Source organism: Trichechus manatus, unplaced genomic scaffold (assembly GCF_000243295.1).
Source record: "Trichechus manatus latirostris isolate Lorelei unplaced genomic scaffold, TriManLat1.0 scaffold00054, whole genome shotgun sequence".
NCBI lineage: Eukaryota > Metazoa > Chordata > Mammalia > Sirenia > Trichechidae > Trichechus > Trichechus manatus.
Genome location: NW_004443990.1, coordinates 14,593,513 through 14,607,113, shown reverse-complemented (window position 1 = coordinate 14,607,113; position 13,601 = coordinate 14,593,513).

The window sequence follows — 13,601 nt, the reverse complement described above, 5'->3', positions numbered from 1 at the left end:
AGTCAACTTCAACTCATGGCAACCTCATGTGTATCAGAGTAGAACTGTGCTCTATAGTGTTTCAGTGGCTGATTTTTTTCAGAAGTAGCTTGCGAGGCCTTTCTTCTGAAGTGCTTCTGTGTAGACTCGAACCTCCAACCTTGAAGTTAGCAGCTGAGCACGTTAACCATTTGCACCACCTAGGACTCCGTTTTGTGGGATGGGGTTGCTAAACCAGGGTTAAAATCATATTCATTTTAAATTTGGTATTTTCGAAGGGGAAGGTAGAGGGTGAGCATGGAGAAAAGGGTCACCAGGGACAATGACCTCATTCAGCATGTAGTGAAAGGTCTCACTTAGCAGGCATGTTTCATGCCAACATTTGTCTAGGTTCTGTGGAGGATACAGAATTCAGTATTTCCAAAGCTTGCTTGCTTTCAGGCCTGTTAGAACCAGCCTGGCTGACTCATTCTTGCTAGGGGGGAACAAAAGCAAGTGAGTAAGAAAAACGTAAAGAAAAGCAAAATTTGTAGCTGAAAGAGTTGTTGTTAGGTGCCATCGAATCAATTTCGACTCATAGTGACCCCACGTGACAGAGTAGGACTGCCTCATAGGGTTTTCTTGGCTGTAATCTTTATAGAAGCAAATTGCCAGTTCTTTCTCCCGCAGAGCTGCTAGGTAGGTTCAAAGCAGGGCTTCCAACTGGTTGGAAGCGATTCGGTCATGGCGGAGGGAAACAAGGACAGTGTACTGCGTTGCATAGCAACCAAATCTTTCGCACCTGGGCTTTTGATCCAAGTAGGTGCCCAGCTCAAAGATGGCAGCTGATTGCACCTCTCTGAATGTGCATCGCTCTCCAAAGCCCTGCCAGTAGTTCAGTCTTTTGCATCAGGCTGCTGAAAATCAGGCTACCATCTTTGAGGGGGCACCGCTGCCTGTTTCCTTACTAGGGTCAAACGCCTAGGCACTAGGGATTTGATTGCTATGCAGTGCAGTACACCGTCCTTGTTTCCATCAGCCATGACTGAACCATTTCGAACCAGGTTCGAAGATCTGCCATGTTTCCCTCGGCCATGACTGAATTGTTTAGAACCGGTTTTGAAGCCCTGGTTCAAAAGGCCAGTCTTTTGGTTAGCAGTCAAGCACTTAATCATTGCACCACCAGGGCTCCTAGATGAAAGAGATCTAACATTTAATCTAGTGGTTTCTAAATCTGTCAGTCATCAGAGTCACAAGGGGAAGATTTTTAAAAATACAGATTCTTGCCCCTGCGCCCAGATTTACTGATTAAAAATCCCCAATGGTGATAGTTGCACAACATGGTGAAGGTAATTAATGCCACTGAATTGTACATGTAGAAATGGTTGAAATGGCAAATATTTTACCACAAAAAATTTTTTTTTTAAATCCCTAATTGGGGAGGGGGGGTCTGGTGTTTAAGAACCATGAAATTCCCTCTCCGGGCTGCCTGTAGTGGAGGCTGCAGGCTACAGTCAGTGCTGACCAGAAACAAGACTTTATCCTCTTTCAAGTTTCAAAATCGATTTCCTCGTTAAACAAACAAAAAAAACCTGTTGCTGTCAGTCTATTCCAACTCTTGGTGACCCCATATATTACAGAGTAGAACTTCTCCGTCCAGTTTTTTCGGTTGTAATCTTTATGGAAGCAGATTGCCAGGCCTTTCTTCCATGGTGCAGCTGGGTGGGTTCGAACCACCAACCTAACCTTTAGGTTGGTCATCAAGCATAAACCATTTGCTCCACCCAGGGACCTGATGTCCTCATTATCCTTTAGCAATGTAGAAAGATTAAAAAAAAATAAAAAGTTCTTCCCCACAGCTAACCTAAATCTCTACTGCATTTCTGGCCCTCCTCATCTGCATAACAACTTTACTGATGACTTCCAGAATTTCCCCTTCTTCAGCTTCCTCTTCACCCTGAATCATCTGGGTTTATTCCATCATTCAACAGAAATTAATTCAGCACCTACTGTCCACCAGATCCTGTGTTAGGTGTTGGGGAGACAAGGATGAACAGATAAACATGACTCTTGCCTGTTTGAGCTTACAGCCTTGGGACAGTCCGACAATTAAACCAGCAAGTAGGACAAAGCACTAAGGTAGGTGAAGTGCAGGACGTTGGGATGCGCGAGACAGGGAGAAATGAGGCCTAGGGGTGGTTAGTCCAAGAAAGGGGGTTGGGAGGGTGGGGAGCACAGTTCCCGGCAGAGAGAGCAGCATGCATAGGTCTGAAGGTAAGGGAGTAGAGAGGCCCGACACACAGCAAAATCCCATGTAGCTCGGCATTGTGCCTCATGAGCCTTTCCGTCATTTCTCTGGCCCTTCCAGAAACTTCTCAGCTCCTATGACTCTCTGGGCTCCATGGATCCCCAACCAAGACAAAGAGCTTCTGTCTGATCAGCTGAGATCTAATGAGAGAGTGACCGCAGCTTCCTTATTTAGGCGTTCAGCGTGGTTACTTGCTTTTGTAAGGACAGCACTATATTGCTGACTCATACTCAGCTGTGATTTGACCATAATTTCAATGTCTGTCCTGGACTTTCTTTCTGCCTTACTTCCCTTTCAGCTTTCTCTTTAAAAGCCCTGCCTCTTTGCTGTCTTTTTACTTATCTCTTTCTTTGAAGTGGAACATGTCGAGAATATGTGCGTTTCAGGGAAATCTGCCCCCCCTCCTCCAAGGGCCCTTCACCACTGAAACGCAGGTCAAACAAGATGTGGAGTTGAAAGCTGATTACTGTAGTCTTAATGCTGGCATCTTAGAGAGTCGAACCAATCTGCCCATCAAGGCTGCTGATCCCATCCCTGCCTTATTTGGGGCTGAGGGGTGGGGGGCAGGGGGAAGGAGATGAGGAAGGAAGCCGAGTCAGCCCCAGACAGTGATGTGCCAGGCAGAATAGACACTCCCCACTCTGTCTCCTGGAAGGGACAGCAGTGGGGAGGGGGCAGATGCTGAAGGGAGACATGCCAGCAGATGAGTCGGCCTGGGTCCTGGACCAAACCAAATAACTCTTCCCAAGCCGATCAGTCTGCCAGGCTGGAGCCCATTATTCTACCCTGGGAGTCTAAGAGAAGCAATAGGGGACACGTAGGAGTTCATTGGTCAATTTGGTGGGTGGGAGCGGGGGGGCGGGGGTGTCAGGGAGGAGCAGGCATGGGGTAGGTTTGCTTGGAACAGCCCACGGGAGCTGAGCCAGCCCCGGCAGGGACGGAGGGCTCTTTGGCATTCTCCTGCAGTTACCAGGCCTCCCTGTCTGCCAGGCGGCTGGTGTGCAGAGCCCGGCCCCTCCCCAAAGAGCCCCTGAGAGGGGCCGGGTGTGGGGGGAAGGCCACCCGTGGCCTGGTGAGGCTGAAGCACAAGCTCCTTCCTCAGCTGCCAGGGAAGAATTTAATTACCAATTAAAGCCCCCTCCATCTGTTTCGGGCCTGCCAGAGAGCTCTCTCTACCCTTTAATTACATCTCTGACAACAATTTAACTCAATTAGCTGGTAAACACAGCAGAATGCAGGCAACCCAGGGCACCCTCTTGTCCCTGCCATCTGTCTGTCTGTCTTCTGCTTTCCTTACTCGCTCTCAGTCTGTCTGTCCTGCCCCTGCTCCCCCATCTCATTTTGACCTCCCCCTCAGTTTTCTCTTTTCTATCTTCCCCAGCACCCCTTGTCTGTCTCACACCAGCTGGATTTCTTCCCTGATCTTTGTCATTCTGTCTTCCCTTCCCATCTGCTGTTTGTCCATCTACTTGTCCTTTCCTCTGCTCTGTCTCGTTCTGTCCATTTCAACTTTCTCTCCTCCTGCCAGGCCAGTCTCTGATGAACCCTCCTTTTCCATTCCTTCTCCAGTCTTTCTCCTTATCATCCATCCGTCCTGCATTTAACCAAATCCATCCCTTTCAGCGACTCTTCTTTGAGTTTCCTTGCGGGTTTGTTTTCCTAAACTTTACCGTCTCCTGCTTTGTCCACTTAGCACGGACGAACATGAGCCCTCTGAGTAAAAGTCCCCATATTTTGAGCACTTACTTTGCCAGTCACCAGGCTAAGAACTTTACCTACATTATTTCATTGAATCTTTCCCAAAAGTAAGTTTAAGTATTCCCATTTTACAAGTGGAATAATTGATGCTCTTAGAATTTTGCAGCTTGCCCAAGGGCACAGAGCTTGCAACCAATAGAACTAGGATTCAGACCCAGGTCTGTTGACTCCAAAGCTGAATAATTAAGACAGCCCTGGTGAAGGAGGTGGCTTTATGGCTGCCAGAGAGGGACTGAAGACTTGAGAAAAGGCTGTGCATTGCTGAAATGAAGGGCCAAGCAATTGGATTCCCAGTGAACATAGGGGAGGGGGGAAAGAGAATGGTGAAAATTAGGGATGATTTCTGAGAATCTACCTCACTCTCTCTGCTGAAGGGAACCTTCCAGATTCTAGTTTACCAGTGTTGAAGAAGTTTCTCAGTTCCCTGAGGAAGTAAAAAAATTTCTAGGACCTGAAGGAGTTGGGGAGAGGGAGAGAGAGAAACAAGTAGGCTATAATTATCCTAGCAACCCTCTCCTGGAATGAGGTGGCAGGGGTGGGGGGCACCATAGAGGAGCCGCCTGATCCGTCTTGTGGACAGGCAGGGACATGATAGAGACCCCAGGTCAGCCAGGTAGTCACATGGCTGTGGCTCAGGCAGACCCTAGCCAGATAAATCTCATCTGCTTTCTTCCCTCGTTCTTCCTCGGCTGACTAATCATTCTTTCTGTGATTAAAACACAAAAGAATTGGGGAAAGAGTACAGGAAAGAAGGGGAGCATGTTTCTTATCTCTGCTTTCTGCCTTCCTTTGGTCTTGAGAGCTGCAGTCCATCCCGACGGGTTTCCCTTGGGGTTTAGCACCCGTGCCACCCCCTCACCATATCACTGACACACACTCTACTGGGCTTTCCATGCCTTGAGCAAGAGGACTGAGATCCCAGCTGAATTCCTCAAATGCAAGAAATGTGCTCTGAAAGCAGATGCCAAATATAGGTTAGAGTCAGCTTTGGTAGGAAGACCAGTACAACACCTAGAATTTTCAATATGACACATCTTTCAAGGGAGGTCTCGTCTGCACGTAGACACAGAAATGTCCTGGGCAGAAGGGACTGAGGGGCAGTTGGGAGACTGGAAAAGAGACGGGGTGGGAAGCAGAGAGAAGTTAAAATAAAGAGGCTCTCCTTCCAGCTTCCCAAGTCTTACATAAGCAGTGGTTTTGTGAGCAGTTTCTGTAAACAGCATAATAAAGACCACAGAAGAACGAGGCTGGTGGGTTGTTTCTTTCTAAACAGACACATGATTGCTTAGAATTTCAGAGTTCAAGAGACCAGAGAGATCCATCTAACCCAGGGTCCTTCCTGTTACGAGAATTCTTATAATACCCTATAATATCCTTTGAATACTTCCAGTGACAGGGAACTCACTACCTCACTAGGTAACCCTTTTCCATTTTTGGATTGTTTTAATGTTTAGAAAATTCTTCCTTGTATTAAGCTAGAAACTGCCTCCCTGTAATTTCCAACCTTCTGTCCTATTTTGACCTTGTGAACCTATGGCGAATGCGTAGTCCTTCCTTCAGGTCCAGACGCCAATCAAATGTCTAAAAGACCACCAAGAAGCATCCCTGAGACTTTCTCCTTCAGCTTAAACATCCCTAGTTCCTTCAGCTATTCCTCAAATGCTCTCACTTCAAATTCTCACTATTCTTTTTCTCTATATCCCTTTTCATTAGCAGTGCCTTTCTTTATAAATGGTGCCCCAGGCCTACACGGAATGCCCTAGATTAAGTTCTACCGGATACAGGATAGAGAAAGACTATCACCTCCCTTGTTCTGGAGACTGTAGTTCTCTTAATGCAGCTCAGAACCTATAAATTTCTATGGCAGCCACAGATCATTGTAGCTCCTTTATTGTATCAGCATTCTGAGGTTGCCGTTAACTGAACTTATTGTTGTTTTTGGTATATGCCACCCTGAAGCCGTATCTTTCCTCATTCTACTGTAGTTAACTCTTTGGGTGATAAGTATAAATCTTATCACTTAACTCTTAAACTGATCTCATTCAGTTCAGTTTAACTAACACTGATGGGGCATGTGCCATGTTTAACCGTGTTTGATTTGGTCCAATGTTCTCATCCCGCCAAGTTCTCCTTAGATCACCAGCCTGTCACCCCAAACATTAACTCTGTCCTCCAGCTCTGTGTCATCCACAGAGCTGATGAGCTTGTCTTCCATGTCTTATTCTGATCACAGATAAAAATGTTAAAGAGTATTGTGCCTCCGAAGCGGACTATTCTAAAAGAAACAGTATCTAAATGATGTCTCTCTCCTTCAAGTGGAGGTTGTAGTTGGGCTTGTTTTTTGTTTTGTTTTACTTTGTTTTTGGTAACTTTTTATTTTGATATAATTTCAAACTTACAGAAGAATATTAAAAATAGTGCAAAGTACTCCTGCATGCCCTTTCCCCAGATTCATCAAATGTTTACCTTCAGCACTACTTGCTTTATTCTTCTCTATCTGTATACTTATATATACATATTTTTTCCTGAACTTTTTGAGAGTAAGTTGAAGACATCGTGTCCCTTTACCTCAAAGACCTCAGTGCACGTTTCCTAAGGACAAGGGCATTCTCTTACACAAACAACCACAGTACAGTTATAACATCAAGAAATGTAACATTGGTACATATTACTATTATTATATTACATTAATATTTTTATTATAATGTCCTTTATAGCTATCCTCATCCCCACGCTGCCTCCCCTTTAGTCCAAGAGCCAATCAAGATCATACATGGTGTTCAGTTGTCACGGCTCTTTAGGCGGAGGCTATGGTTTTATTTTAACACTTCTGCCATTGCTAAAAATGCTTTGGAAACTACTGAAAAATGCCAGCCTAAGAAAAACAGTCTAACATCTCACCTTCAAAGGATGAAGATTTGGAACCTCTGAGGCTAGCAAAACAAACGTGCCATGGACTCTGAAGATAATTCCCGTGAAGCCTTCCCAAATGTTTTAAGCAATGGAAGCCCTTGGAAAAAGTTCCACCTCCTGGTAAGATTACTTTGAAGGGAATATCCTCAAAGAGAGAACGGCTCCTTGGGCATTTGCTTATAAATTTGCCTTGTTGCTTCATAGTCACACTGCACACCATCTTAGAGTTTCAGCTCCCAGAGAACAGGGCCTATGTGATAGGCATGTTCTTCTTAGCTCATGGGTTAAAGCATTGGGCTGATGGAGCTGAACCTCAGGTTTAGCCCCCGAAAAAGGCAATTTATACTTGCCATAGGCTGAACCCTTAACTCCTTGGTCATGAGGGACGTAAGTGGACAAACGAAGTGTACAGGGTAATCAATTCCCAACAACTCAAAACACACGACACACCGTACCCATGCCATAATGGAAACCTAATAAGCAGGAAACTACATCAACAAGAACCGGGCAGCAGGCTGTGTGGTGCTCTGCTGAACCAAAGCAACGTGGACTCCAATCAGAGCTCAAGTTCATGATGACTAAGTTATGTTTCTGTAGATTTCTTCCCCATCACCCAGGTTCAAAGCCTTAGAGCTTAATGCTTAGAGCCTACTCCTTCTTCCTCTCTTCCTAACAACCAGTCAGTTACCAAACTTTTTCATGTTCCTCACATGTATTCTTTCCTCTTCATTCTGGTCCAGTTCCTCCTCATCCAGTCTCCTTACTGGTTTCCTGGTCTCCGGTTTCTCTCCTAACCAATTCATTCTATGTACTACCACTAGATAAATCTTCCCTTAAAAAAAAAAATATATATATATATATATATATATATATATATATATATAATTTTACCCTCTTATTTTCAAACTTTCAAGAGCTCCCTAAAACATACAAGATAAAATTCAAGTGTCTGCGACCTGTGTTCAAGTCTTTCCTCCTGTTTCCATTTCAGATTCAGCCAAACTCACTCATGCATGAGCAAGCCATCTTTTTGGCCTTTGCTGATGCCATTCCCCTCCCTGCTCCACTCAACTCCATCCCTCACTTCCTTAAATACCTGGGCTCCATGGCTGCTCTTGGGAGGACCCCTTCCTCCAAGTCCTGCAACCCTTCTCAGAGCTGAGTGTTGAAAGCGTTTGGCATCTGTACCATGTATCTGACACTTGGTGCGTGGCTCCCGAGTGACTGGTAGTTTGAAATGCATCTACTCTCCCTCGACAGAAAGACTGCCGGCCCTTCAAGAGCAGGGGTCATGTTTTATATCTCTTCCCATCTTACATTTAATGTAATGCCATTTATATAGCTGGAACATAATGTATGTTCAGTACTGCTGATCATAGAATTTATTTTGAGAAGCGTCTATAATAATAACAGCCAATGTGTATTGAGGACACAATAACCATCAGACACAGTTCCAAGCACTTTATATGGATTATCTCGTTTACTCCTTCCACAACCCAGTGATCTTAGTACTATTAAAATCCCCATTTTACCGATGAGGAAAGTCGAGGCTTAGAGAGGTTATACTTAACCTATTGCCGTGTAGGCACCCAGCTAGTGAGTGGAAAAACCAGGATTCAACCTAGACAGTTCAATTCCAGAGCCCATACTCTTCCTAACCACTGAGTTATGCTGCATTTGAAGAAGATAACTCTCCCCCACCCCACACTTAAAAGACATTAAATAATAATAATTGTGATGTTGCTGATAATACATAAAAATCACCCAAGGCAAGTGGAGCTCTAATCTGCCCAAGCCATCTTTTTTAGAGTCTAATAACTTTACTGTTGCAAAGCTCTTCTGATGTGTAGATTCGATCCTTTCTTGTAAAAGAAGATAAAATGCGCTTCAAAGTCATGTTGGAATTTGGCCTGGTCTAAAGGCTACTTTCTTCTTATTTTATTTTTTGGTAAAGGATAGTACAGAGGAAGCCTCTAATCTCAGAGGAGTCTAAGTTTTACAGACCCTCTTCTGCGTTTCTGAATCCCAGGCCCAGCCAGAAATTTGTAAACTTTTTCAGCTTCCACCCCACATTTCTAAGGGGGCTGGGACTGAAAAGGATTTGTGGGGAGGGTGAAAGAGGAGTGAGGTTGTGTTTTCTCCCAATTTGAGTCAAGTTTGGGGTTCCATTGGGGCTGTTTCCCTCTGACTCCAGAAAAGAAGAGACAGAAAATAGGAAACATTGTATGCGGTCAGACTGTGTTCACAGAAGACATCGGAGCAAGGCAGTCCCTTTCGAAGTCAGGCGATGTCACCAAGAGAGAGCGGGAAGATGGAGGAAAGAAACGATAGAAGAGACAAAGAGAAAGGAGTAAAGATGGAGCAAAAAGTGAAGATGGAAAACATGGCAGAGGGGTGAGAGGAAAGAAAAGAGAACAGTGGAGGAAAGCAAAGGGAAGGGGAATTCTAAGCCATAGTCTTTTGCGCATCTCGCTTCTCTCGTCCCTAACCCCAGGGTGAAGTTTCAGGCCCCTCCGTAATGCTAGAGGCTACATATACCCTTACCCTCCAAGCCCCGTGCTGGCTCCGGACGCCCAGAGGTTGCAAACACGGGAGGAGCGGCGGCTTGTAAACAGTTTGTGCAATTTTCCTCAGGAGGTGCCCGTTTTCTGGGGCCATTCCTTTTCTTTCAGCCCTCCAGGAGTTCCCTCCCCACAGACCCTAGCCAGGCTCCAGTGGCCCCCCTCTCCCTCCATTCCCTCATCTCTCCGAAGGGGCTCGCGTCTCCCTGATGCGCTCCGGTCTCTGTCTGAGCCATCAATCAAGGGTGGCAGGCTGAGGGAAACATGAAAAAGAGCCTATTTGGCTATTAACATCCCCTCCCGCTTTGTTGTCTCTCTCCTCCCCACTCCCCCACCAGCCCCCCCATCCAGCCCCTCCTTTTCTCCCTTTTGCAGGAGACAAAACCAGACTGACAAGCTGAAGACTCAAACATTAATCAAACTGCGCTCCGGAACAACCTTTCCCTTGCATTAATAAATACATTTGCGGACCCTCATTGGACAGTTGGCCTAATTTGTTTCTGTTTTGCAGGGTGGGGGGAATGGCCGCGCCCGCGCCCCCCGGCTCCCAGCAGCCCGGTGCAAAGCAGATGTTCTGCCGCCGACGCGGAGCTGCGCGGAGCCCCGCGCCCGGGAGGCCGCGGTTGCCATGGCGACGGCCTGGCCGCCTGCTGTCGCCGAGTACGCTGTCTCGCCCGCTCAGTGATTACCTCCATCTCCTCGGCGTTCGCCATACGGCCCGGATTCTAATCAGATCCCCTCCCCCTTCTTTCTCTCCTCGGCCTGGCCGAACCCACCCTCCTCTGCCCAGCCCACTACCCCTCCCGCGCCCACATTCCTGGGACTCGTTAAGAACCGCCCGCGCATCCCTGATGGTGCTGAGGGAGGCAGAGTGCCAGCGAGGCCCTGCCCCCCCACCCCGGGTTCGGGAATGACTGGCCCCAGTTCCGAAGAGGTTCTGTGCGCCCGAGGCCATCTTTCGTGGCACTGGACCTCAGAGGTCCGGCTGCCAGAGCTGTCCCTAGGAGAGTACTACCACCACCCCCGCCCCCCCTTGATTATGTTGAGGCAGGTCGCCTGGAGGTCCCTGAGAGAGGTAAGGCAGGCAACCATAGCTCCCTTTGCCCTCGTCTGGGCAGGACTCTTGGATTCCGAAAGTGCTAGGAATGATTTCTTCTGCACTGACTGGAGGTGGGGAGGGTTTCTGGAGTTAACAGAGTAGCATCTCAAGCTATGCACCTGTGCTAAACCCAGTGGTTTCTCAGACCGAGGGGAGGAGTGGAGAGGCACAGGCCTGGTACTCCAATGTTGGAGGCCTGGCCTAAGTTAGGCCGTGCTTACTTTGACCCCCTCCCCAACACACACACACACAGACACACACACAGACACACACACACAGAGACACACAGAGACACACAGACACACAGACACACAGACACACAGACACACAGACACACACAGACACACACACACACACAGACACACACACAGACACACACACACACACACACACACACACACACACACGATGCTTCCCATGTGGCTTGTTTAAAGGTGTTCTCAGATGTCTTCCCAGCAAGCAGCCTTGCAGTGACGTGCTGTGGCTCTTCTCCGGGCTTGGTAGTGGGGAGGGTGTGGTTGTTCAGTGAGGCGTGCAGGGCCCTGGGGAACTTAATGGCATTCTGCTGGGTGAGGAGAGTCCCTTCTCTGAGACTCCGAGGCTTCATTATAAGATTCTAAGCAAAGGCTCCCTTTCCCATCATCCCTGGTATCAGGAGAAGCGGGGTAATAATAGAGGCCTATGAGTCGGAATCAACTTGATAGCAGTGGGTTTGATTTTTTTTATATCATAGGCAAGGAAGGAGCCCTGGTGGTGCAGTGCTTAAAGTGCTAGGTGGCGAACCAAAAGGTCTGTAGTTTGAATCCATCAGCCACTCCACTCCATGGGAGAACGATGTGCTAGTCTACTTCCGTAAAGATTACAGCCTTGGAAACCCTATGGGGCAGTTCTGCTCTGTCGTCTAGATTGCTATGAGTCAGAATCGACTTGATGGCACACAACAACAACAACGCAGTCAAGGGATGCTTAGAGAGGACAGGGGCTGGGAGTGAGGCCAGCACCGAAGCAGGACAAAACATTCAGGGGAGGAAGATGAGATTCTGGGTGCAAATCCCACACTCCAAACTAAATCACAAGCAAGAAAGCCCAGAGTGGTTGGAGTAAAAACGAATTTCGCTTATGGTGAGGGACCCCCTTGGAGTGATGAGAAATGGAAGCACACTTCTTCCAGAAGAGCTATCAGCACCTGGGAAAGCTTGCTGAAACACTCCCACAACATTCCAAATGCCAGCCTTGCTCCCAGTGTTTGCTGCAAAGTCCTGAGCAGTAGCAGCAAGTGAGAGGAAATGCTACTCTGGGCTTCCTCTCCTCTGAGTCTACTAAGTATCCTCATGTTAGAGTTGCAAGGGCCTTTAGAGATCTAGAACAATCCTTCATTTCACGGATGAAAAAACTGAGACCCAGAGAGGGACTATAACTCGTCCAAGATCCCATAGCTAGCGAATGATGGAACCAGGTTGTATTTTCTGTTATGGAGGCTGCTGATCCCCCTCCCTGTTCTCTCTCAGAGGCAGCTAGCTGGGAAATATTGGTTTCTAAGAGGCACAAGAAGAATCCCAAAAATCTCAAGCCTTTCCAAGCCCCTAGTCACCCTGACTCCTGAAGGTCTGTCACCTGAAGACAGCTCCACTGGGGTGACAGCTCCTGTTGGCCCTGGCTGGCCCAGGGCCTCTCTCAGGGGGTGGTGAGTGGGGAGGGAGCTTTTGTGGGGCCTCCATCAGTGGATTGTCTGCAGCTCTGTCTTTGTCTGTCTGTCACTCAGAAGTGAACCGCTGAGGGGAGAGGTCAGACTGGCTGCTGGAAAGAAGAAAGAGGCCTGTCCCTGTCAGAGAGGGGTGGAGAAGAAGGCAGGTGGGGGGCCACAGCTCCTTCAGCCTCCTCATCCCCCTCTCCTCTCTCACCTCCTCAGCTACCCTTGGGAATTCCAGGGTCAGGAAGGAGCAGGCCTGGGTGATGACACCTGCTCATCTTAGGACCAGGGCAGCAACTGCCCACAAAGAACTTTCTCTTCTTCTTGCCCTGTGAAATCGTGGGTCCCCATTGGAGACCTATTCCCTTACAGTGCCCTGTCTAGATGAAGGGGCTGCACAGGGGTCTAACTCAAGCCTGCTGGGAAGGGGTTCCATTGGGCTCTCCATTCCATACAACCACCACTCTGGCTTCACGCCTCTGCTTGCCTGTCTCCCCTCTTCATCCCACCTGCCTCATCAGATTCCCCAGGCTCCGCTTTCCCCCCACCGCAATCCCACACAGGTCCATCCCCTGAGAGCTTCTGTTTTCAGGCTGCCCCAGCTTGCTCGGTACACTGATGCATTTCCCCAGATTGTGCGGTTTCCAGTCTCCCCTTGTTTCCCCTGCACACGAATCTACCTCCCCAGATTCAACTGTTTTCAGGCTTCTCTCTCTCTCTCTGCCCCCTGTACACGAACAGTCTCCCCAGATCCTGCTGTTTCCAGGTTCCCCCTTGTTTCTCCAGTACACAAATGGGCCTCTCTAGGTTCGACAGTTTCCAGGACCCCTTTACTCTCTCACTAGGCAGTTCCATCTCCCCAGATTCAGCTGTTTCCAGGCTCCCCTCATTTGCCCTGTACACGGATACCTCTCCCAGGTTCTGCTGTTTTGAGGCTCCCCTGTTTCCCTTGTACACGGATCAGTCTCTAGCTTACCTTGATCCCAGCTGCCTAAGGGATTCAGCAGGTTTAAGGAAAGTGGAAGAAAAAATAGATAGTCAGAAAAGAGGAGGAGGAGAAAGATTGTCACCAGGGAAGCTTCTTATTTCTTTTGCTGTGACCTAGAGTCCTAAGTAGCTTGCAAACAGCAGCCTCCGGGCCTCTGACACTGCAAATAGGTCCCTTAAGTCGATCTGCCCTGGGGATACCCCATTCCCTCCTCCTTGTTGCCGGCCAGGATCCGAGCTTTAAGCTGATCATTGTTTGGAGTGGCCCAGGCTTGGAGGGGTGTGTGTGTATGTGCGTGTGTACGTGCAACAATGCACGTGCACACC